The 27537-nt window shown below is 36.8% G+C and overlaps 1 protein-coding gene and 1 long non-coding RNA gene across 6 annotated transcripts in view; one reads left to right on the top strand and one right to left on the bottom strand.

Moving 5' to 3' along the window:
- ANGPT1 (angiopoietin 1) overlaps positions 1-27537 on the top strand; it is a 797336-nt gene that overhangs the window by 87283 nt on the left and 682516 nt on the right. The gene's annotated exons all lie outside the window — the stretch shown is intronic.
- LOC145510100 (uncharacterized) lies at positions 201-27171 on the bottom strand. The gene is made up of 3 exons (XR_014056679.1): positions 26920-27171; positions 26187-26324; positions 201-3928 (listed from the first exon to the last, which is right to left on the bottom strand). It is a non-coding gene; the product is annotated as an uncharacterized LOC145510100 (long non-coding RNA).

Raw genomic sequence — 27537 nt, 5'->3', positions numbered from 1 at the left:
AAAGATAAGTTCAAAGATTATTCTGTTTAGGTTTGGATAAGTCATCCAGTAGATGATGACATTACTCAGAATACCAAGAAAAAAAATGATTTCAACAGGTGCCAACTATTTTATTAAATCAAGGGAACTGACCAGGAGAATAATAGAAGATAATATCAGAATTGAGTAAAGACCGTCTAGTCAATTGAGGGGAATACTCTGGTGGTTGGGTGGCTAGAACCTTGCCCTTGCACTCTAGGGAGCATGGATTGGACCCCTGGTTGGGGAACTCAGATCCCACACGCTGTGTGGCATGACCAAAAAATGCCACCCCCCAAATATATAGTCAGTCAGCAAGAGCTTCAAGAAAACAGATGTATTTATTTACTTGTTTGTTTATATAAACATGAGGGACTCCTTAACTGAAAGTTGTTTGGAAACCCTGAAATATGTAGTGTGTTGGAAAAAAAGAGATTCTACACTTTGGAAAACAGGGAGAATTTATAGAAAGAGTCAGTGTCCAGTTAAGTCAGTCTGAAAGAGATGATTAATAGAGAACAAGTGTTATAGAGGGATTTGTCTGGCTGATAGACAAAGAAGTCCATATAATGAATGTGAGGAATAGTAAGATCTTTGTGGTTTGGACCTTGAACTAGACTGTTAAGTCCCAAATATACTTTTACTTTAATATCAGGGGGATAAAAGCACTAGAGCTCCTTAGCCTGTTAAAATCAACATATTGCCTGAATTTACTTCATTTCATAGGTATAGATCTTGCATTAATATCCTGTTGTCAGTATATCATCTGATTTTTAAATGTCTTGGGTTTAAAGCCTAAGTGTACTTTGCCAAGAAAATATCATCTGGGATTTTAGGCACATTTATTTTAGGAGAAATACAATCCTTGTGTTTATGATTCATTTACACTTAAAATATTGTTAAGAGAAACCTATAATACATCCAAGATAGTTCTTGCCATTCAAGAATCTTTTTAAGAGAAGTTTTATTTCAGTTTTATAACTGTAAAGATTAAACCATATCTAATTTGAGAAGTTAAGAGATATGACTTCTCAATTTAGGGAGTGACACAAGCACATTGAACCTACACCACTAGCAAGGACTTTGGGCATCATCTAATAGCCTTATTATAAAGAAGAAACTGAGAAGCAGAGGAGTCACCTGACATACACTCATCTTAGGGAGGAACCAAACCAAATAATTTAGCTGGTTTTAATTAATGTTTTACTTTAGAGCACATGAGCACTTAGCACAGAGTTTTAAACATAATAAATGCCAAATAAATATTTAATGAATAGATCAATGTCACTGGGACTCCACCTATCAGATAAATGTGTTCTAGTTTGCCATTTGACATATTTATTATCATTCTCAAATGAGGAGCCTAATGGGCTTTGTACCAAATTTCCTTATCAGACATGATTACTGGCCTCTAGAAACTGTGACCTCAAAAATAACAAAGTGAATGCAGTGTTCACATGTTAAAGAGATTTATTACATTAAAACATAAGGATATAAGTGTCATTTTGTCTCTATTAATATGAGAATGTCTATGAATCAAAATGTACACATTACAACAAGTGAAATACCAGTGTTTATTGCAAGTTGATGGAAAATGCTTATGGAAGAGAAGGATTTGAAGAGCTTTTTAATTAGACAGCACTGCTCAAGAAATCATTCTGTGGAATCACTGAAAAGACTGAGAGATCTAAGAGCAGGAGGGAGAATTTAAGGAAGTGGAGTTGATGAGAAGGTTTGCTGCCATGAAGCAAAGTACAGTGCAGGACCGTAGGGTGACAGTGTGAAAATGATCCAATGGAAAGAAATGTCTTGGGAACTCCAGAAAAGTATTAGAAGTTGAAGGGGAAGATTTTGATGATGTGATAGAGGTTTAGCTGTGTGACCTTGGAAAAGTGACTTAATTTTAAATATTGCTTTTTTGGTGATAATCTTAAAAACACAGATAATCATAGTACCTTTTTCAGAAGGATTAAATTAAATTATGACTCTGCATGTAGATCAAGTTGAACCTTGAGATGAGAATTTCAATAAGATCCTGAATTCTGGGTTCTATCCTTAGTTAAGAGATGCTACTACATTTCCTTTTTAATTGTAGATCTCACTCAGAGAATTTTCATACATAATCATTTCCCATAGGTCTTCTCTTTTCTGGGAGCAGTTTTCCCATATGAACTTCTATATTCTACCTGGAATGCTTTTAAGGATCACAGCCTTGTCTTGGTGAAGGGGCTTTGTAACTCAATGAAGCTATGAACCCATACTTTGCAGATGGTCACCCAAGACAGATGGGTCACAATGAAGAGTTCTGACAAAATGTGGTTCACTGGAGGAGGGAATGGCAAGCCACTCAAGTATTGTTGCTGAGAGAACTTCATGAACAGTATGAAAAGGCAAAAAGATATGACACTGGAAGCCCCCCAGGTCAGAAGGTGTCCAATGTGCTAATGGGAAAAAGTAAAGGGCAGTTACTAATAGCTCCAGAAAGAATGAAGCATCTGGGCCAAAGTAGAAACAACACTCAATTGTGGATGTGCCTGGTGGTGACAGTAAATTTCGATGTGGTAAAGAACAATATTGCAGAGGAACCTGGAACCTTATATCCATGAATCAAAGTAAATTGGAAGTGGTCAAGTGGGAGATGGCAGTAGTGAACATTAACATCTTAGGTGTCAGTAAATGAAAATGGATGGGAAGGGGTGAATTTAATTCAGATGGCCATTATATCTACTACAGTGAGCAAGAATCTCTTAGAAGAAGTGGAGTAGCCCTCATAGTCAACAAAAGTGTCCAAAATGCAGTTCAGTTCAGTTCAGTCGCTCAGTCGTGTCTGACTCTTTGCGACCCCATGAACCACAGCACGCCAGGCCTCCCTGCCCATCACCAACTCCCGGAGTTTACCCAAACCCATGTCCACTGAGTCGGTGATGCCATCCAACCATCTCATCCTCTGTCGTCCCTTTCTCCTCCTGCCCTCAATCTTTCCCAGCATCAGGGTCTTTTCAAATGAGTCAGCTCTTCGCATCAGGTGGCCAAAGTATTGGAGTTTCAGCATCAGCATCAGTCCTTCCAGTGAATATTCAGGACTGATTTCCTTTAGGATGGACTGGTTGGATCTCCTTGCAATCCAAGGGACTCTCCAGAGTCTTTTCCAGCACCACAGTTCAAAAGTATCAGTTCTTTGGCGCTCAGCTTTCTTTATAGTCCAACTCTCACATCCATACATGACTACTGGAAAAACCATAGCCTTGACTAGACAGATCTTTGTTAGCAAAGTAATGTCTCTGCTTTTTAATATGCTGTCTAGATTGGTCATAACTTTTCTCCCAAGGAGCAAGTGTCTTTTAATTTCATGGCTGCAGTCACCATCTGCAGTGATTTTGGAGCCCTTCAAAATAAAGTCTGTCACTGTTTCCGCTATTTCCCCATCTATTTGCCATGAAGTGATAGGACCAGATGCCATGATCTTAGTTTTTTGAATGTTGAGTTTTAAGCCAACTTTCCCCCCTCTCCTCTTTCACTTTCATCAAGAGGCTCTTTAGTTCTTCTTCACTTTCTGCCATAAGGGTGGTGTCATCTGCATATCTGAAGTTATTGATATTTCTCCCTGCAATCTTGATTCCAGTCCCATTTTAAGCATTCAATAGTCTCATGAGGCTAATAGCCACTGTCTTGGACATTCCAGCTCTGAAATCTACAATGGGTAGCCATTCCCTTTTCCAGGGGATCTTCATGACCCAGAGATGGAACCCAGATCTCCTGCATCCCAGGCAAATTCTTCATGATTTGAGCCACCAGGGAAGCCCAAGAAATCTACAAACCTGTCCTGAGTTCCACATCTGGAATCCAGCTGCTACTAAGATCTAACATTCATCCTCTTGTGTAATCTATCACTCATAATGGTGAGAATTACCTGTGAAAACACAAGGCAGAGATTTTACCCCACTACTCATATCTCTTCATGGCTTTCTATTTGCCTAATGAAAGGCAGCATGATAAGCATAAATTTTGGAGTCACAGAAAATTAGATTTGAATACAAGCTTCATGGCTAACTTGCATGTAATTTGGGACAAGTTACTTAAACTTCATGAAAGTCTGGTTTCCCATCTGACATGGGGAAAATAATACTTCCTTCTGGGTTTGTTATAGGAAGATGTTGTTATTCCTCACACAGTGTATGATCCATGTGTGTGTGCATGCATGCTTGCTTAATTGCTTCAGTCTTGTCTAACTCTTCATGACTCTGTGGACGGTAGCCCACCAGGGTCCTCTGTCCATGGGGACTCCAGGCAAGAATACTGGAGTGGGTTGCCATGCCCTCCTCCAGGAAATCGTCCCGATCCAGGGATTAAACCTACGTCTCCTGCATTGGCAGGCTGGTTCTTTACCACTAGCGCCACTTGGGAAGCCCATATGACCCATAGTAATATCCTAATAAATGGTAACTAGGCCATTAACATGACATTTAAGTTTTTCCATGAACTGTTCCTAAATACCTTTCCAGTCTTGTGTCCTTCTCTGAGATCCAGCCACATACCTGCACTTTCATAAATCTATGCCTTCGTTCCTTCGTTCTTCAAAAAGCATACCCACTGTGAGCCAGGTCCCATAACTAAAACTTTCTTTAAGGAGTTCATTTACTTGTTCATTCAAGACAAATTGATTAAACATAAACTTTGTGGTAACTTCTTTTTAGATGCTTGAATGAATTACTGAATAAAACAAAGCCAAATTACTGAAGACAAAATATTTGCACTTAAGTAATTTACTTGGAAAGACAGAAAACATAGAATAAACATAATTAATTAGAAAATTATGGGGAATTTAGAATTAATTAGAATGGATGGGGAAATGAGATCTATTTTCCAGCTAAACAGTTTAGGTCTGTGCTTTATGAGCACTTTTTATTTTAAATTGGAGCCCCTTTGATATTCTCTGGAAGAGTTATTGGACCTGGCATTTTAACGGGTACCTTTGTTTCCTCACAATTTTGGTCCTTCAGGTGCGTGCAGGCATGCTCAGTCATTCAGTCTTGTCCGACTCTTTGTGACCACAAGGACTGCAGCCCACCAGGCTCCTCTGTCTATGGAATTTTCCAGGCAAGAATACTAGAGTCCATTGCCATTTCCTGCTCCAGGGGATCTTCCCAACCCAGGGACTGAACCAATGTCTCCTGTGTCTCCTGCATTGGCAGGCAGATTCTTTACCACTGAGCCACCTGGGAAGCCCCTCCTTTAGGTGGGATATAGCTAAAGAAGTGTGTAAGTGAGGTTACGGATCCTGTGATAATTGGAACTGAGCACTCATGTAACTATGACTAGTTTTACCTCCATGCTGCATTATATATATTTTTTTGCATAATACTCATGTATTATGCAAAAAAAAAAATGGTGGGCTGGTAATTAGTCCAAAATTTTTTGGAGTTTTGGTAGCACACAAAGTTGAGCAGCCTTAAATATGTGAATATAACTCTCCAAGAAGGCTGCTGCATATTAACTACAGAAATCTTAAAATATGGAGGAATTAGAACTCAGGTAAAAGTACATTTGGAAATGATATTCTAAAAAACAAATGGTAATGTTGTCAGAAGTGTTTAGACTATAAATAGGACGGTCTTATAATTTACCTTTTAAAACAGACATTTTTGAGAATAAAATGTCATGGTTAATAATTATGCCAGGAAAAAAGGCATTAACCAAGATTGTCCCCAGTTAATTGGAACGTGTGGTCACTGTATTTATAGTTGATTTTACGTTGATATCTTTCCCCAGATACATTTTCCTCTTAGTTTCTTCAGTTCCCTTGGGAGGTAAATCCAAGGGGAAACCCTTTGTGAAAAGAAGTAATAATAGCTATGCATTCCTTTTAGAGGAATATCTTTTGAAATTCCTCTAAATTTCATAATGTGCTTTAAAAGAGGAAATTAAAGATGAAAACTCTGAGGAAATATGTGTTAGCCTTTTCAAGCAAAGTAAGGAACTATCTCTTCCCTCAAGATACTAATTTGGTGAAACTTTTCAACTTAGGTAATTGTTTTGGTTACTTTTCTGGAGATATTATAGAAGAGTTAATTTTAAATATATTGATGCATTTGTGGCTGTATTTGATATGGAGGCCACTATCAATACCTGTAATGTATGGTTAAAAAAATTTAATGAATTCAGAATTTTATAATAAAGTATAAACAATAAGAATGTAAAGTTCATGAAACAGTAAAACAAATTTTTCTTTTTAATTAATACATGAGCACTCACTTTTATATTTATATTTTGTGCATCTCACTGTAAAAATCTACACTGAACTAAGGAACAGATCAAAATCCAGTCTTCTGCAACAAATTCTATTTCTGTTCTTCATATTAACACAGAAAGCCCGCCAATAACTTGCCCTTCTCAAAGCGGAATTCAATATTCCTTATATTAATTATAGTCTTCCTTCTGCAAGTAATTTTTAAACACAGCATCTAAATTCAGGGTCATTGAGCACTAAAAAAGAAAAGAACCTTATTCAGAACTGGTCCATAGCTAAGTGGGGTAATATTTTTATACAGTTCTGGATAAATGTTTTATGACTCTTGGAAGAGAAAAGTTCTAATTTTATTAAAGAACATTTCATCCTCACATCTCATTTCCAAGGTCAATAAATATAGAAAGCCCCCAATGCAAAGACATGACATGCCTACGTATTCACCGGAACATAATTATTTTAACAAGACAGTAACATTTGTAACATTTAAAGAAATGTATTATTAAAATGAAAACTTTTCTGAGTTGAGTTGCAGAATGAATCAAATCACATTGTAGTTTATATGAAACAGCCTGAACATCATAATTTGCATTTTCTGTTTCCTTTGACCTGATAGTCTGATTGTCTCTAAATGAGGCAACTGGCCTTGACATGTATAGACAGAGGACATGGTTACCCTGACAACAGGTACCATGTACCACATGTGACCTCTCTCCAAAAAAAATCAATGCCTCTTTTTTAAAACATAAAATGAAACAAACAAATCTGCTGTCTCCTACTTAAAACCAAATAAAATCCCTTTAAAAAAAAAACTAATAGAAAAAGGTATCCACAACCAATTTCAGTTTATTTGGTAAATTGTTTTATTGTGGATTTTGAAATGGATCATCATTACTTCTTTGTGTTAATCTCATCACTATGAGTAATCCAATTGATTAGGTAAATATAAAGTATTAAAACCTCTATCTGGCTTTCACAGTCCAAAGATCCAGCAGAGGGAGCTCACACATTATTGTTGTTTTTTAAATGTTAGTCTAAAATGATGATACAGTTTTAAATGTTCTAGTAGTAGAGCTCTTGGTACTTTTGAGTTCTAGGATATCTACCTAGCTAAGTATAAATACAGTAGTGTTATTTTGTTACTGTTGCTTTTTAAATCTAATTAACTGCCACTGTTTCTTAACCTTCAATATATTTATGTAAGCAAACAATTTTTAGATCCATTTCATGCAACCAATTCGTGATTACCCTGTGGGAAAGCTCTAACCTTTATTTCAGATTTCCCAAAGTTTTTAGCCATACCCACCACTCCATTCACACACACACCCCCAAAAATACTTGACTACAGACAATGAGGATACATCCATGAAAAATGTCATGGAACAGTTTTTTAACTGAGAACAAAAAACATGAGGACTCCCTAGCTGGTTCCATAAAAAGAACACAAGGGTTTACACGGCATTGTTTTCATGTCAAGAAAGACGTCTGTCTTTGAAAAGGACATGCTTTCCATAGGAAGCTGTCGGATTCCAGGGCCTGCCTTGCTCCCAGAAGACACACAGAGATTCTGGGTGTTGTTCATCAACCAAGCAAAAATTATTTGCCCAATCATTCCTTCAAAAATATTAATTGATTTTCTTCTTTATTCTAGTTACTGTTTCAAGTTTACAGAACATAAGCCTAGTAAAGATAGCTATCATTTACTGTGTTGTTATGATGATATGGATACTGCCCTGCATTCTCTCTTCTAAGCCTTACAATAACTAATTTACAGATGAAAAACTACACCTCTGGGAACTTAAATAAATTTCCTATGGTCCTAAAGATTATAAATGACAAACCTTGAGTTTGAATGCAAGTCTATAATACCCTAAAGTACAATCTGGTAACCACTATAAAATATTGCCTTCCTAGACTGAAGAGATTCACAGTCTATCAAATTAACTCTTGTTTCTATTGAAACAAGAATTTCTTGTCCTTAGTGCCAAGAGTTTTAGAAAGAGAAATAGATAGTGGATAATATTTGAGTGTTTATCATGAATCAGTTGTCATGCTAGATGCCTTATATGTCTTGTTTAATCTTTACAGCAGCCATAGGAGGTATATATTATCCCCAACCTTACAGGTGAAAAAATGGAGGCCCAGGAGATTATATTATATGCCCAGGATGATACCATGAACCTTGAATTTGAACCTAGATTTTTCTGATTTTAAAATTTTCATTGTCATCCTGCTTCTACTTACACAATTATTTCTTCCAAGTAGTTCCTTAAAAAAAGGTTTCTCAAGTAGCTATTTGGAGTTAGTTCATAGTCTGGGAGTTAGTGATGGACAGGGAGGCCTGGCGTGCTGCCGTCCATGGGGTCGCAAAGAGTTGGACACGACTTAATGACTGAACTGAAACATAGTAAGAAGTATTTTTAAGGAAAATTTCTAACCCTCAACTCAAATTTTCATTCACACAAGTTTTTGAAAAAAAAAAAAATATATATATCCTTATGTGTGTGTGCTTGTTAGTTGCTCAGTCATGTCTGACTCTTTGCAACCCCGTGAACCAGGCTCCTCTGTCCATGGAATTCTTCAGGCCAGAATACTGGAGTGGATTGCCGTTCACTTCTCCAGGGGATCTTCCTGACCCAGGGATGGAACCCAGGTCTCCTGCATTACAGGTGGATTCTTTAGCATCTGAGCCACCAGTGAAGCCCTATAAATGTTTATATTGTTTTAAATAAAAACAAGGTTTGTTTTGCATTCGTCAGATAATCTAAACATTAACTATAAATTGAGCCAAAGAATCATGGGGTTTAAAAACTGCAATGGGCCTTAGTACTCATCTAGTATGATTCTCTTAGTTTATTAGTGAGAAAGCCAAGACCCAGAGAAATCGTGACTTAATTGGCTTCCTGCCATTAGTCAGTGACAATGCAGGACTACCATTCTAGCCTACAAAGTAACATTTCCGTACTCTGTTTCAAAAAAGAATTTAAGATGAATTGTATTAGAAACAGATCTATCTTCAGGTCTTACCCTGGTTCATAACCTGATGTTGAGTTTAGAAAGTTAAAGTTATTTTTACAAAGGCAGTTCTGGATTGTACTCATGGTGTGAAAATAAAAATTAAGGTAAGTTTTATCCAGGGTTAAAAAAGAAAATTGATTCATAGCTTAAAATTTAATAAAATTCGTGTCAAAATTCTTTTAAGATAAAAGTAATGACCAAAGACACTAAAATTTACAGGGCTTTTTATTTTGGATAAGACATATATATGAATATTAAAGTATCAAGTTCAGAAGACAATGCAATTACATCATTCGTTTATTATATTAAACCACTAATTTGAGCTATATATGTGTATTGCATTTTAATTCAGCATTACATACAATTTTTTGTGGCTTTCTTCTGTCATCTGCAGATAGACTGTTTCCACAGGTAAGTGTCAAAGCACATACAGAGCACACATGCACGAGTGCACAAGTGCACACACACAAACACACATTTTTTTAAAGCAGTACATGACACTGTTGCCATGTCCTTAGAGTGAAGGTGGCAAATTTGAAAAGTGAAGACTGGACAGCAGCTAAATCCTGATGAGATCCTGACCCCTGATGTCTTGAACAGTTCTGAAAAATAACAAGTCTCTTCTGGGGTGAAGGCACCTCATTGGGAAGACAAGTTAGTTTTCAGAGTTTTTGCTTTCATTAAGGTCCTCGAATCCTGTCAATATGTACAGATGTCCATGATACGATCTCAGCAGTGATCAAGTATAAGGAAGTCTGACTGAGCCTTAACTATGTTATTGGTTAAGTATATACCTCATAAACTTTCAGAACTTGCCTGTGGCAGAGAAAAATTAGTCAACCAGAAAGTAACTATCGTATGCTAGAGCTAATCAAAAGAAATTGCAGATATGGCATATAGAGTAGCATACAAGCCATTGGAGGAAATAAGGTCAATGGAAAAATACCCAAGATCACAAACATTTAAAAAAAATAAAACTTAAAACACTGTTTTAGTTAAGTTCTTTTTTTTATTTGTTCCCCTTAGCTTAGTCCCTGATAACTGTAGGCTTTCCATACTTGTTGGTTGAATGGATAAAGACTAGCAGCCAATATTTACTGAGTCCTTTCTGTGAGCCAAAACAGTATAGTGAGAACTTCTAACTACATTATCACATTTAAATCATGTCATAATTCTATGGGGTATAGTTGCAGAAACTGAGACTTCTGTTACACATTCAAGGTCACCCAGTGAGTGAGGAAGGCAGGATTTGAAGCAAGAGATATTACCCAAAGTGGTGTTTTTAATAACTAGAATTTGAGTCCTTAAGGCAGATTAAAGTTGTAACATTTTCATCAGGAGCTAAATTGTTGGTATACTCTCTAGTTCTGTTCACAGAAACTTTTTTTCAATGGCAGTGATTATAGTATGATCATATTGTTGCTGCAATTTTTACTGGCTTATGTAAGACATTTTATTTGGTTTTCTATAAATGCCTCTTTAAGGAACATAGGGACACTGGACTTAAATGTAATTTCAGGTCACTGGTTGACCCAGCTCCAAAAATTCCTGTGAACATGTTGCTTCCCACGGGTAAAAGATACATTCAGGATATAGGAATTGGTGTACGACATTTTAATTCTTGACACAAAGCCCAGAACTTCTGTGTATAAATGGACTTTGGATCATGTTATGTTATAGCAACCTATCACCTTGGCACCTGGTTATTACCTTACTGACATTTAAATTCCAGGAGAGTTAGAAAAATTGCTGTTTTTTTCCCACTAAATAGTATTTTAAACAAAACTTAACTCCACAGTGGGATTTGGAGTTCACCTCTGAGCTCGTGGAAACGTGAAGAAAGTCTAAGACCAAGGTCAAAATGGTCAAATAGCTTGGAATTTGGTCTGATATTTTTTCCTTGTTAATTGAAAAAGGGATTATTTTCTCTTGCCAGTGAGTGGCTCTTGGGCTGGGAATATTGTATAACCCCAAAAACCATCATAATAAATTAGTCAGGAAATACATAGTTTGAACAATCTTATTTTTTGGCCTGTGGGGAGGATATATATGGCTAAGTGAGCCAAGGGGTAGGGTAGGGCAGAATATTTACAAGATGAATGTTGGAGAATTGCATTCTTTGTGCCTTCAAGATCTACCATAACTTACTGCACTGATCAAATTCCTATAAAACAAATTCTAGTATGTTGGATCTATAGAAGACATCACCATTTTAGAATAGCGTACTACCTAGAAAAGGCATTTGTTACACAACTGGATGAATTAGTATGTCTTCCTGACCACCCTTCCATGATGCCATACAATAGCTCTATTTTTTAATCTTGAGCTCCATTTTCTCACAGGATACAAGCTGAGACAAACTATGTCCTAACTGGCCATTCCTTTGCAGATGACCTCTTTAGTTTGTTATAAATATGACTGAGTGTCTTGCTTAATCCAAGTTATTTCTTTGAAAATAGCCTGAGTTAAATATGATTTTCAAGAGACAGTCTTAAGATGGAATCTAGAAACAACTAGATTAAGCCACCTCTTTAATCATAGAATCTCCTGTTTGGAAGGTACCTCAAAGGTCACACAGTACAACCACATTAACTACAGTTTACCATTAACCACAATCAGTTAATATTCATCAAATACTTGCCAGTACCTATGCTCCAAAGTTGTTTAATTAAAAAATAAACATTTTAATTTTATTTCCTCAGCTTTTGTTGTCACTTCAAAACCCTGAAATAGTTCCTGGTCAGTTCTGTTTGATGCAGCACATTAATGGTCAGGCAAGGAACATGTCTATGAAACATTTGATGGTAGAATGATACTATGTGACCACTGATAGGTTGTTTTGCTTGGTAACCAAGCAAAGGGACTTCTCAGCAGACAGGCTGTCTGGATTTAATGTGGCTCTGATGTTTGCTAGTTCTGTGATTTCCAGTGCTGTACCAATGTCTCAAAGTCTCAGTGTCCTAATATATCAAAGGGATGGCAATGCACTGATCTCACAATCTTGTTTTAAAGGTCAAATGAAATAATACACATACATGAGTTAGCCTAGCACTTGGCTCACTGAATGTACTCAATTCATGCAGCTATTATTTATAGCATTATGACTATTATTATCAGGCTTCCCTGGTGGTTCAGACAGTAAAGAATCAGCCTGCAATGTGGAAGACCTGGGTTTGATCCCTGGGTTGGAAAGATACCCTGGAGGAGGGCATGGTAACCCACTCCAGTATTCTTGCCTGGAGAATCCCCATGGACAGAGGAGCCTGGCAGGCTGCTGTCTATAGGATCATAGAGTCGTTACTATCACACTATACTGTCCACGGGGTCACAAAGACTGTTATTATCATACTATGTTCTTTGTGACAGCATAACACCTGCCATATAATTGTGCTCAGCATATATTTATCAAGTGAGTGAATGAAATAAATGAAAGAGATATCTTCTTTTCTATGAGGTAAGTCAGTTAGCATTAGTGAATAATCAGCCCAAATGTTTGTTATATGTTACACTTGTGGGCACCCTGTGTATTCACAAGTAAGTTATAAGGTTGTCAAAGTTGGTCAATAATCTCTGCTCACTCTTGGAAATCTAGATCTTGAATACAAGGAAGTTGAGGTTTAGGGGGAAACATGTCATGAGGTCAATTCACCCAGAAGAAAAGCTGTCATCTTTTATGAACAGCTAAATATAGGAGACTTGGCTCAGACCTGCTTCATAGCCCAAACAGGTTTGGTAGGTTTGAAGCAAATAAAATCAAGACCAGCTGTTGTTCAAATAAGGTCATGCAAAGACATGGATTCAGTGTCTTTACACTGATTTTAGTTAGTGTTTATATTTCAAATCCAAAGTGGTGTTGGCTAATTTCCATAGTAGAAACTTGCCATGGTGAATATTTTCAAGCAGTTTCTTTTTCTTCCCATTCTTAACAAAGAAAAAAAAATTAAATATCTCTCATGAATTATTGAAAAAAGCAAATGCAGATGAGAAGGAAAATTTTATTGCAGATCATCAATAACATTAATAAACAATGACATTATTTAAAGAAATAAGATGTATACTATGAACATTTTTAAAAGAAAATGGTTTTTCAAATATATTTTTGAAATATTGAGGGATGGTGATATTTTACAAGTTCTTAACAACTTTATATTGTCATCTATTACTTTCATTATGGGTTGGTTTATTTCAGTTCAGCCACTGTTTTTGGAGTACTTACTCTGTACTAATGATTTGGTCCTTGAGGAGATTGCAAAAATAGGGGAAAAGCTAGTTTTAGTTAAAAGATGGTAAGTGCTGTGATGAGTAGGGGGACATTGTGAGAAAAACCAAACATAGGTTAGAAAGGTCAAAAATGTTTCCTAGAGGAGATGAAACTTGAGATGTGTTTTGAAAGATGAGTAGGAGTTAGTCAGAAGGTGGAAGTGGTTGATAGGTTTAGAATAGGGCGTTTTAGGTAATGGGAGCCAGAGACACATGGGAAGGAGCACGGTGCTCATGAGGAATGCAAGTCATACAGGATTCTCAGGATGTGAACTATAGGGTGGAGAGAGCAAAAAATAAGGCTGGAGTCATGGACAGGGTCAATCCATTTAATTGACTTTACTTAATGAAGTAGCTGTTACTTCGGGGGAAAAAAGAGCTCACGAGTCAAATGCTTGTGGGATATACTGGGTTATAAAATGCTATGTGTTTCTTTACTTCACGTCTTTTCAGGACCTTTATTATGTCAGTGGCCTTTATGATGTTGAAAATGAGAATATGAAATGCAGCATCTTCTAAATTTACTTGAACACAGATCATCTTGCAGTTTTTGTGTTTCATCTTGCAGGATTTGTGTTTCATGGAATATACTTTTGGCACCATTGCTATAGACAATAGGGAGTCTGAAAATAATTTAAAATATTGGAGTATAGCTCATTCTGGTAGCAAAGTAGAGGAAGAATGTAAAGGGAAATCTAATTTTGATCTCTAGGCATCTAATTATGATCTCTCTGTCATAGTCCTGGAGTGGCCTAGAGAGAGAGAGGACAGGCCAAACCTTCATCAGTAGACAACAATAATGAAGAGAAGGTGATTGATTGAGAGGTACTTAGGCATCTATGGGGAACAGATCTGATGATTGCCTTCTCCTATTTAATTAGGGGGTTAAAATCAGAAGGATTAGGCAATTAATTGCATGTGAAGGGTGAGGAGTGGATGAATGACTCTGTAATGACTCAGGTTCCTGATTTGGGAAAGTTGGTGACAAGTGGTACTTTCGCTGAGGTCTGAAAAACTAGAAGGACAACTTAGAACTAAGAATAATGGGAAGGAGACCTTTAGACATATAAATTTTAATGTATCAAGGGAACAAGTTGAATATTTAGGTGGATGTGGGAGACATGAGTATAGGGTTGTAGTTCAGTCCTTGTGAGTGGATAAGGTTACTCATCCAGGGAGGAACATGAACTATTTTACCAAAAAGCAATTTTCAAAAAGCTATCTTTTTCAGGGAATTGCTTTCAGAGAATTAGACATTTAGAAAATTGCATTTTGCCTAATTGTACATTGGCAAATTGTCATAGGCAAATTGACCTAGAGCCACCAGGAAAATGAGGGCATGAGAAGACTTTAGGACAAAAATGAACCTTTGAATTAAGAGACGGGAAAAAAAGAAGCTCATAAAAGAGAAATGATGGAATGCCACCATATTTTTCACCAGGATGATAATTTGTACTACCAAGCAAATATTTATTTACATTAAAATGATTGCCTCAACAGAAGAATTAATACCAAACTGTTTAAGTTGCAAAATCGCTGGGGAGTTGTGCTTATTCTGTAATGTACTTAAAAAAAGGGTCCAAGGTCAGGATAACTGAACTTCTTTTTTTTTTTTTTCTAGCTATGTTGTCTTTATAGAGTATCTTTTTCACAGCATTGTAAAATTTTACCTCTCTACTCTCAATTCTTTTTTTTTTTATTTGTTTTGCCATACATTGACATGAATCCACCATGGGTGTACATGTTTCCCCCTTCCAAAACCCCCCTTCCACCTCCCTCCCCATCCCATCCCTCTGGGTCATCCTGGTGCATCAGCCCCGAGCAGCCTGTATCACCCATTGAACCTGGACTGGCTATTCGTTTCACATATGCAGGTCAGGAAGCAACAGTTAGAACTGGACATGGAACAACAGACTGGTTCCAAATAGGAAAAGGAGTACGTCAAGGCTGTATATTGTCACCCTGCTTATTTAACTTATATGCAGAATACATCATGAGAAACGCTGGGCTGGAAGAAACACAAGCTGGAATCAAGGTTGCCGGGAGAACTATCAATCACCTCAGATATGCAGATGACACCACCCTTATGGCAGAAAGTGAAGAAGAACTAAAGAGCCTCTTGATGAAAGTGAAAGAGGAGAGTGAAAAAGTTGGCTTAAAGCTCAACGTTCAGAAAACTAAGATCATGGCATCTGGTCCCATCACTTCATGGGAAATAGATGGGGAAACAGTGGAAACAGTGTCAGACTTTATTTTTTTGGGCTCCAAAATCACTGCTGATGGTGATTGCAGCCATGAAATTAAAAGACACTTACTCCTTGGAAGGAAGGTTATGGCCAACCTAGATAGCATATTTAAAAGCAGAGACATTACTTTGCCAACAAAAGTCCGTCTAGTCAAGGCTGTGTTTTTTCCAGTGGTCATGTATGGATGTGAGAGTTGGACGGTAAAGAAAGCTGAGCGCCGCAGAATTGATGCTTTTGAACTGTGGTGTTGGAGAAGGCTCTTGAGAGTCCCTTGGACTGCAAGGAGATCAATCTTGGGTGTTCACTGGAAGGACTGATGTTGAAGCTGAAACTCCAATACTTTGGCCACCTCATGCAAAGAGTTGACTCATTGGAAAAGACCCTAATGCTGGTTAGGATTGGGGGCAGGAGGAGAAGGGGACACCAGAGGATGAGATGGTTGGATGGCATTAGTGACTCAATGGACATGGGTTTGGGTAGACTCCGGGAGTTGGTGATGGACAGAGAGGCCTGGTGTACTGCAATTCATGGGGTCGCAAAGAGTCGGACACGACTGAGCGACTGAACTGAACTGAACTGATGCCATTCTCCCATATCATCCCGCCCTCACCCTCTCCCATAGAGAACAGTATTATGAACTTCTTTGTTTCTATCAGGAGTCCACTGTTAACCCAGGTCACCCATTTATATCATGTATTTTTAACATAGCTCAAACTATACCTAAATCTCACTGCCTTTAATAGTAGGTGTATATAGCTAGACACATTACATGCATATAATAGTGGCCAACATGTTTCAAGGTGGAATATAACCATTTTATTTTTGAGACTTCTTGCTTAAATAAGAAATGATGATGATTCGTAAATTCTAGTTTTGTACTCTTTCAAAACTATGACAGTTTTGAGTAACTTTCAACAACTATGAAAGTTGTATGAGTAAACTCATAGGTTTCTTTCTCAATAATCAGTTATCTTCAAAATTAACTCTCTTATATAGCTTCTGTGGGGTAAAACCTGTGCCTAGGATCTTGGGTTATCACCAAATAATAAGTGTGTAGCCTAGTGTGTGGGGACTTTGTGACCTGTAGAACAAACAGAAGACAGGGTTTCTAGTCGCAAGGTTTGTTTACTAAATTATCTTTATTTTTATTTAATGTTATTTTCTTGTGGTAAGAACAAAGATCGTAACCTGAAATCTACCTTTGTAAGAAAATTTTCAGTGTACAGTATTGTTAATTATAGGGCCAATGTTGTCTAGCAAATCTCTAGAACTTATTTATCTTCATAATTGAGACTTTTTGCCTTTTGATTAGAAACTGCCCACTTTCTCTTCCTTTCAGCCCCTGGCAACCAGCATTTTAGTCTCATTCTATGAGGCTGTTTTACATTTCATGTAAAAGTGAACTCATGTGCATTTTGTTCTTCCATTACCAGTTTATTTTATTAGCAACATGTCTTCACAGGTTGGTCATGTTGTCCTGTACAACCATACATTAGATTGGTTTCAGTGAAAAGGAGGGAAAGGAGTGTGTATTGCGTTACATTGCAAGAGGCTATAAAGCAGGGAGGACAAATAGATCTGAAAGGAAATCAGAGACTAGCTAGGCATCAGTAGTAGCTACTCATTCTCTGAATTCCCTAAAGTTTGAGTTTCAATTATTTGGATAAATGATGAGGATTCATTCCTTAAATGAAGATCCTGGATTGCAAGCTTCTAAAAAGAGAGGACACATACTTGGAAACCATATTTGAATGATATTAACATGAATTAAAGAAATAGTTCTAATACTTGACCTAAATCCAGGTAGCCAGACATTGGTGTCCTGTACATTCATATTGAGAGGTTGGGAATATTTCTTCCGCATTGTCTATGCTGTGACATTCCAGCCCTGGCATATAAGGGCAGCATGCTGTGTCCATCCTCTTATCCATCCATATTCTATCTTTATGTTTAGCTGGAGATGTCTTTTCTCCATGAAGATGTCTTTTCTCTATTAAGATTTTCCTGTCTTCTCTTGTGAATATCTCATTAGTATCATTAGTTCATTCAGAAATATTTATTTAGTGTCAGTTATGTGTCAGGGCTCCATTCTTGAAGCAGAGTTAATAGCAGTAAACAAAACCAAGCTCCCTTTCTCAAGGAATTTGCGTGAACTTACTTGACTAAGAAAATAATCTCTTAATACATAGATAAAAGGAGAGAGAGAGCTATAAATGGATGGATGGATGAAAGGACAGATGGAAGAACAGATAGATAGAGATATAGTTGATAAAGACTATAAGGAAAAAAAATAGAGGACAAAATGATAAGAGAATGATCAGCATGTATGTGGTGGCATGCTGATAGCCAGGATGTTATTATTATTATTACTGCCATAACTGTAAGTTCCTTAAAGAGAAGCACTCTATTCTACTTCTCTTATCCTCTCATCAGTGCCCAAGCACAGGGCTTGTTTTGGGTAATAGGCTTAACAGATATTTCTTTATTGACATAGTTTTTCACTTTTAATCCCTATATTTTGGCATCACAAAGGCATAGCTTTAGTTCCCATTGAAATATCAAATTGGTCTAAATAGAATGACTTAGAGATTTGTTTGGTTTCATATTTATATGCAGAGCAGTATGCTCTAAATAAATCCAAAGGGATTCAATAACAATTTTTGGCAGCAGTTTCTCCTCCATGCTTCTATTTTTTCTTTCTTGTTTTTTTCCCTGATGTCCTTGCATTACTGGGAGATTTCCTAGTGCAATTAGCATGGCTCCACCCAGTGACCTTTCACCCTTGCCCCAAACAGATGAAAAAGCTGAATCAGAAAGGAAAGGAGGATCACGACAGAGGTTACTAAAGAGCATTCTTTGGGGTTGAGAGGAGTGGGGGTGTGTAGATGACATTTTTCTCATCCATTTATGCCTCATCCCCTTTAGTTCTTACCAGACCTGTTGCAGAAGGCACAAACTATTACAAAGGAAAAAAAAACACCTTCTTTTGCCCAAGAAGTTATTAGGGGCAGTGCCAGGAAGAAGAAAAACAAAGTGAGAGAGAAGGGAGGAGGAGGGTAAAGGAATAAATCTCAGGGGGTCAAAAATGAACCAGGCCAAAAATTTTGCCCAGCGCTTCTATCAGATACGACATCCCCAGATAGAGTTTCTTAAACCCAGTGAACTTTCAAATGGCATTAGAAAGAATTCCACTTGGAGTTTGGGGAGAATTTATAGTATTCTTGGAAAGGGTTTTTAAACATCACTGGTCTGCAAAGAAACGAAAACAACAGTCTGATTTGCTCTGTACTGTTTGCATTTTCCCTCCTATTTATTAATGTAGTCTTACTTTATAAAAACAAATGAAAATTGAGCTAATTGGGCCTCTGTGAATACAGACCCTTTGCCTGTGCTATGTAATTTCAACCTTACCATGATCCCTGAGAGGGAGACATGATTACTTCCCTGTCACAAAGGAAGAAACCCAAGTTTGAAGGAATTAAGAGCCTTCCTCAAAGCACACAAAAGCTAAGTGTCAGAATAAGGATTTGAACCCAGGTCTTTGGGACCTCAGTCTGAGTTTATGAATTCTTTATCTCCTTTAACAAGTGTCAGATTGTTCAGGTGAGAAATTACAGGTATAGTACTGATGGCTGAAAAGAGTTATCATTCTCACCATATCACTCACACATACACAGACACACACACACATGTTGGATATAGAGGGATGTAACTAGAGTAACAAGTCATGTTACCTTCCTTGCTTGCCTAGCATCATATGGGTCTTCTGCCTAATTTCTTTTTCCTGGTCTGATTCTTCTTAGGCCATGGGCAAGTAGTCTGGTTTTTATAGCCATGGTTATTTATAGTCATGTTTTATATGGCTTGGCATGTAGGAGCTTATCCTGAAGGTCTCCAAATCCCTTAAGGTGTCAAATAACCCTACCATTGGATAGGAAGGTACTTTTTATGAAAATCAGGTAAGACTGTGAAGATAGGGAAGAGAGGAAAGTTTCTATTAAGTGGACATCAGAAATAAAGATTAAAAGTGAGAAATAAAATTTGCTTTTAGTACTTAGATACTGAAATCCTAATTTGGAGCCTGTCTTTCAAGATATGTATTATAAAAGTATGGGAAAGTATGGCTTCTAGTTGAAAGCCATGGTGACCTGGGGAAAATCCTTGAGTCACAGTTTCCTTATATGCAAAATAAAGGAGTTTATTTTAAATCATTCAATGCCAGAATTTTATGATGTTTTAAAATTTCCCTTGTTTAAAGCTATGTGTTTTTTGAGCCTCTAAAAATGACCCAAATAGTATTCTAAATATTATTTTAGAATACTTTATTTTCTTATTTAGTAACTATCTGAATCTTAGACTAATTGTCAAGGGTCCCTAACCTGTACTTTGTGTTCATAGTTCACCTAGAATTGCATGGATATAATTATTCTCACTATTCTCACTCTAGCTATTTATAGATCCATTTGGGGTTCATAAGCATGAACTTTCTAGGTTCAGGGCAATAATGTTTGCTCTCTTGCTGAGGAGATGTTGGTCACATCATGCAGTCCATCTGTGTGGAAAAGCCTCCCTTAGGACCTTTACCTGGGAAAATTGACAGAGCAACCTGTCAGGAGACTGACAGCCAGGGTTAGCAGGCATACAGTAAGTGCACGGAGCCAACATTCTGCTTCTTTGGGTGAGTAAATGCAACAGCCTCAGCCAAGACCATTGGAACAGCTGTCATGCTGAGGTCACAACACAAGGTTGCAGGACGTGGCATCCAGGAGCCATTACAAGGACAGATAGGTAACACTTTAGCAATGATTGAAGATCAGAAAGAAAAGAGATTCTTTTCAGCTGAGTGGAAGACAGAGGCATAAGGAAATATTTATAACAATTTCCAGTGTAATCTAGAAATGTTTCTATGGAACCCATTGAAACTTTGTAGTGAAACCACAGTAATTCTCTGGTCTCAGTTCTTAGTGGGGACTTTGGGTATGCATAAGAAACAGACATTTTTACCAAATTGAACTCCAGATAAGTAATTCAGCAGATGGCTATGCATTTTTGAATTCTCAAATATTACTGAACATGTCAGCCTTATATTTATATATAGTGTGTTCCACTGGTATTAGAGATGGATGCTCTTTCTTTCCATAGTGTATAACAATCTGGTAAGATATATATCTATGCTTTCCTTCCTTTTCATACAAGATTCACCAAAATAATATATATGTGTATATATTAATTCTGCCATTTAGAAATGTATTTATCCTATGATTTTATGATCTGTCCTTTTAAAAGTTAGCTCGAATAATTTTGATTTTAAAAACTTTATTTTCTTGATTTTAAAAACTTTATTTTCTTGATTTTTTAAAAATTGTATTAACATTCTTTCTCCTTTCTGACTAACCGCATGACTGGAAAAGATACTTAATAGTGTATGTGTGAGATTTGAGGGACTTTGCCCTTTGCTTACGGTAGGGCTTAGAGTATCACATGACAGTCATACAATGATTTAACTTTAAAAAATATTTTTAGAGGGAATTTTGGTAAATTTGGGGTTGTTGTCTTTTGGAAAATCTGATACTCATCAACCAAGGCTGGGGAATAACTGTTCTGAAATTGTAGTTTTTCTTAGCAGTGATCTCAGAAAAGATTTATAGTGTTTGTAGCTGCCCCCGGAATCATTCTTTTTAAACGAAGAATTGGTCAGAATCAAGAGATATGGCTGTAGAGAAAACCCCCATAGACCGATGATACTTGGGAGAGGAAAACCTGGAAGCATGGGTCCATCCACTGGGAAATTAGACTGCCCACAAGTGGAGGGGCAGAGAGGGAGTGAGACTGGGGGCGGGGGGTTGAGGGCGGAGATGATAAGGGGACACCAAGCCCTCTCACTGTTAACCAAAGATGACGATGGGAATGTTGGAAATTGCTTCTTTATGTGAAGCGCAGCTGCCTTGTGGGAACAGATGCCCAAGACCTGAAGAAAAAAAAAAAAAATCACACTTCAGGTTATGGCAAGATATAATCACAGGGTGCCTGGGCCCTGCAAGTTCTGGCCTCTCCCTGGCTTCTTATGAGGAGTTTTACCCACTCTGCCCAAGGTGGACCAGTGGAACCAGGAGAAGCCGTGGCATTTGGGAGGCCCATCTGAGGAGCTGTTCCCATGACTCATTCCTGGCCCCTGCACTTGGCTGCCTTCCTTAGAGGTGGAAGCCCGGAAGTAGCCAATTTGGTGGAGAAGGGGACAGCAGAGATGGCAAAAGTAGTAGAGGAAGATGAGAATATGGAGCTCTCGTGGATAGCAATGGATTCTCTGGATAGCAGCTGGACAGGAGGCCAGAGGGGTCCTTGCAACCAGCTAGCCACCAAGAGAAGAGAGGCAGCTGAATGACACCCCAGAGGGAAGAATTTGGAGGGACTGTTGTTCCAGTGACTCAGCTCTTTTGTCCCTACTTTTTGTTCTATAATTGTATCTAGGCCTGGAGAAAAGCTTTTATGAGTAAAACAGAATTTTAGAAAAATGAATGAAGAATTAATAGAGAATGAGAAGAATGAATAAAGAACATATACTGAGTATTAGAGGTTTCTGTGTCCATAAACTTGCTTGATTAAATTGTGCCTTGTTTTGTATGTAGGCCTTCAACTCGTTTTAAGAAAACTGAAAATAAAAGATAATAGGTCTTCCTTTCTTATCACACCATGGTTCAAAAGTGTTTTCATATGTTTTTCATCATCTATTAAAAATAAAAATAAATAAACAAGGCGTGTTTTTCCAATTTTATGGACTAAGAGACCAAGCTCAGGATGATAGTTAAGTTACTATACAAGGTTACATAGTCTATGAGTGAATCAGGATTTGACTCCAGTTCTGCTTTGTTTTTATTTTCTTTCTTTTTAATTTGGATGGTTTGTGTATTTATATGATTAAAAAATCCAACTATAACATCGTTAAGAAGTTTCTCTCCAACCCCTGTCCATGTCCACTCTAGTCTCCCCACTTTTATAAACAAAAGATACCATACTGTATGCCCTGTTATATGACTTTTTAAAAAATGCAGTTGGTAATATATCCTGGAGCTCTTTTCTTGTCCATACAGAGCTTCCTTCTTGCTTTTTGTAACTGTTTAATATTCCCTTGGGTGGATGTTTTACAGTATGTAAGTTTGAGTTTGATAACATTGAGGTTTTTTTCTATTACAAACAAGGTTTTAGGGAATAGTTGAACATACATCATTTCATACTCATGTTTTTATAAGATAATTCCCCAAAGCAAAATCTTGGGTGAAAGAATAAATGCATTTATAAATAAGTAAAAATTGCCATATTTTTCCTCAGAGTAATTGTTCTGTTTTTCACTTTCATTTGTAATGTATAATATTGTCAGTTTCCTTATAAATTTGCCCACAAATTGGTATTGTCTAACTTTTGAATTTATGCCATTGTGATTGTTTAGACTGACTGCTTTATGTAGCCTTAGTTTGCATTTTTCTTTTTTTGGGAAATTCCTTTAATTTTTTATTGAAGTGTAGTTGATTTATAATATTATATTAGTTTCAGGTATACAATGTAGTGCTTCAAAAATTTTATGGTTTCTCTTTCATCTAAAGTTATTATAATGTATTGGATATATTTCCTGTGCTATACAATATATCTTTGTATCATATTTTATACATAGTAGTTTGTACCTCTTAATACCCTTAATTCTTTCTTTAGCTTTGACATTATGATGAGATACAATATTTGTCCTTCTTGGTCTGACTTATTTCACTAAGCATAATACCTTCCAGGTCCATCCATGTTGTTGCAAATGCCAAAATTTATTTTTTATGACCATGTAGTATTCCAGTGTGTGTGTGTGTGTGTGTGTGTGTGTGAGTGTGTATCTGTTTAATCTGTTGATAGACATTTAGTTGCCTTCACATCTTGGCTGTTGTAAATAATGTTGCTGTGAACATTGGTGTGCATGTGTCTTTTCAAATTAGTGTTTTTCTTTTCTTTACATATATACCTAGAACTAGAATTTCAGATCAGATGATAGTTCTATTTTTAACTTTTTGAGGAAACCTCATATTTTCCATAGTAGTTGCATCAATTTGCATTACCACGAATAATATACAAGTGTTCCTTTTAGTCCACATCCTCACCAACATCAGGTATTTGTTGTCTTTTTGATGATAGCAATTTTGACAGGTGTAAGGTGATACCACTGTTTTGATTTTGCATTTCTCTCATGATTAGTGACACTGAACATCATTTCATGGGCCTGTTGGCCATCTGTGTGTCTTCTTTGGAAATAATGTCTGTTCAAGTCTTCTCCCCATGTTTTAATTGTATTTTTTTTGGCGTTGGGTTATTTGAGCTGTTTATATATTTTGGATATTAATCCTTTATCTGTCATATCATTTGAAAATATTTTTCTCTCATTCAGTAGGTTGTCTTATCATTTTTTTGATGGTTTTCTGTGTTCTGCAGAAGTTTTTAATTTTATTAGGTTCCATTTGTTTATTTTTGCTTTTATTTTCTTTGCCTGAGGAGACAGATCCAAAAAAACATATTGCTATGATTTATGCAAAAAGTATTCTGCCTATGTTTTCTTCTAGAAGTTTTATGGTTAATGGTCTTTAGTTCATATTTAGTTTATTTACTTTTTTTCATGGTGTGAGAAAATGTTTTAATTTCATTCTTTTACACGTATCTGTCCAGTTTACCAAGCACCACCTATTGAAGAGACTGTCTCTTCCCCACTGTATATTTTTGCCTCCTTTGTTACAGATTAAATGACCATAAGTGTGTGAGTTAACTTATAGGCTCTCTGTTCTGCTCCATTGATTTTTGTGTCTGGTTTTGTGCCTGAACCATACTGTTTTAATTACTATAGCTTTGTAGTGTAGTCTGAAGTCTAGGAGCATGATACTCTCAGCTCTGTTCTTCTTTCTCAAGATTGTTTTGGCATTTGTCTTTTAAGTTATGAATTACAAATAACTTTTTCTCTATAATTTGCTTTTTGATTTTGTGCCTTTTTTTTTAAATTTGGTATTCAGACTTTTTTGTATTTTTGGTAGTCAAAATGATTAATTTTAGCAATTTTTAAAATGATTCTAGATTGTAAATTAGGCCTTCTTTAACCTAAGGATATATTTTCTCTTAATAATTTATTTATTTTTAATGTAAACTTAAATTGATATGGAATTTACCTTTGTGTGTAGTAAGAAGTATAAAACCAACTTATCTTTTTCTGGATGGACACCCAATTGGTCTAACACCATTTACTTTAAAAAATTCTTTGCCTACTGAGTGGAGATGTCACCTTGCTCATTTACCAAATTTGTGTAACTATTTGAGAATATTTTTTGAAACCATATTTTCTGAAGAGCCAAGTTCAATTATGTTTCCCTTTCATCATGCTTCTTCAGGTAACATAACCTTTTAGTTACTCATCAGTAACATTTTCTGCCATATTTGATGAAAGAATCAAGAAGGAGGTGTGATTATTACCCATATAAGAAAATAATTTGAGGAAAGCCATGTATAAGCCCAGAAGAAAAACAATTCTCCAGACAATATTGCTAGAAAACCCCCAAACAACGGGATTTTGCTTTTTATTTCTAAAGATGTTGCCAAGTCATTCCATACTGCTCAGGAGGTCTTCTTCTACAAGTGGTCAAAGAGGGAAAAACCCACAATACTTAAGGAGAAAAAATGAAACAAAAAACGTATCCCTCTCCAAGCACACATTTCCCGCTGCCCCTTTTAATAGGAAACTACAAAGTTTTTACCATAAAAGAGAAAAGTAATTCACTTAAAAAAAAACCTTATCAAGCCATGTAAGGGGGTTGCATTCATATGTATATAGTTAGACTTAGTTTTCTGGCAGCAGTACTTTTTAGAGTAAATCTTGCTTATTTGTGCAAAGAGAGTTTAGGATAGTTTATTGGCAAGTACAAAGATATTGTTTCAGTAACTCTACTGGCATAACAAGATATAAAAATAAGACCAAAGCCAATATCTATAAGTTCAGTGTGTCCAGGTTAGCATGCTTCACACCAGCACTTGTGGAGGTCTGAATCTTGTGTCCTCATTTTCCCATAACATTAGCAGAAAATGCAATGCAAAACGTTTTTAAATGCTTTTTATAGGTTCTTCCTTCTCCAAGACTGATGTAGCTATTAGCAGAAAATCTCCTTGAGATGTTTCTCATCATTTACTAATGCCAGTTCCTTGCTTTCCAGGCTTTCTTAAACCAACTGTGTTTCCGGATCATCAGCACTCCACATTTCCACATTCCCACTATTTCGAAACTGCTTTTTTTTTTAAGGATATCTGTTACTTTCGTGTTGCTTAAAACACTGGTCAATTCTTAGTCCTCATATTACTTGATCTAAAAACTACATTTGTCATTGATCACCCACCTTGTTGGCTTCCCAGGTGGTGGCTCAGTGGTAAAGAATCCATCAGCCAGTGCAGGATACACAGGAGATGCGGGTTCAGTCCCTGGGTTGGGAAGATCCCCTGGAGGAGGAAATGGCAACCCACTGCAGTATTCTTGCCTGAAAAAATACCATGGAAAGAGTAGGCTGGCGAGCTAAAGTCCATGGGGTCTCAAAGAGTCAGACAAAAATGAGTACACACCCACCTTCTTGAAACATACTTCACTTGGTTTCCAAGATACATACTTTCCTGTTATGTTTTTTTTTTTTTTTCCTACTTCACTGACTACCTCTCTTCAGAATTTTTTGCTGATTCCTAATTTCTTGACTTTAGGACTTTTCAGGGTCCAGTCTTAGATCTTTTCTCTTTCTGCCCACCTTCGTTCCCTTGGTGATTGCCTCTGCTGTCATATCTTCCAATACCACCTAACTCCCCCTGATGATATTGATTTATATTTCCATTGTGGATCACTCCTGTAACTCTAGAAGTCATATATCCAAGTATATACCAGCTGTCTCTTCAATAAGTATCTCAAGTTTAACATGTCTGAAATTAAGCTTCTATTCTCTCTTTCCTAAGTCTGTACATAGTCTTCTCCATCTCAGTTAACAAAACTTAGCTTTGCATTTCCTTAGGTCAGAACCTTGAGACATCTCTCACACCCATCATTCAAGCCACCAGGAAATCTTTTGGCCTTAGCTTCAAAATATTTACCTGAGCAGTTATCTCCATAACTATTGCCCTTATTGAAGCCACCGTCATCTGGGTCATTCAAAGAGCCTCCCCAGTGAGCTCTAGGGTTTTGTCCTTGCCCTTCCACAGAGTAACTATCCCTTTAAGATGTAAGATAGATCATACTCCTCTGTTTTAAGAATTCAAAGTGGCTTCTCATCTCAGAATAAAAACCAATGTTGTTAAACTGGCCACCAAGGCCCTTTATAATCTTTATCTCCTCTGCTCCACTATGACATCATCTTCTAATTCTGTACTTCTCCAGACTCACTGACCTTTCCACTGCTCCTTGATTCATAAGCTCACTCTCTTAGTTTTCTATTGCTACTGTAATAGGTTACCACACACTTGATAGTTTAAAGTAACACACATTTATTATTTTACAGTTTTGTAGGTCACAAGTCAGACACAGGTCTCACTTGCCTAAAATCCAGATGTTAGGAGGTCTGTGTTCTCTTCTGGAGGCTGTAGAAGTAAATTAATTTCCTTTCCTTTTCCACCTTCTAGAAGTCACCCACATTCACTGGCTTGTGGTACTTTTCTTCATCTTCAAAGCAAAAAAGATTGTATCTCTCTGATCCTTCTTCCATTGTCATATAT

This window comes from Giraffa tippelskirchi, chromosome 6, assembly GCF_054371585.1.
Source record: "Giraffa tippelskirchi isolate mGirTip1 chromosome 6, T2T-mGirTip1v1.2.pri, whole genome shotgun sequence".
Taxonomy (NCBI): Eukaryota; Metazoa; Chordata; class Mammalia; order Artiodactyla; family Giraffidae; genus Giraffa; species Giraffa tippelskirchi.
This window is presented reverse-complemented; position numbering and strand designations above follow the sequence as displayed.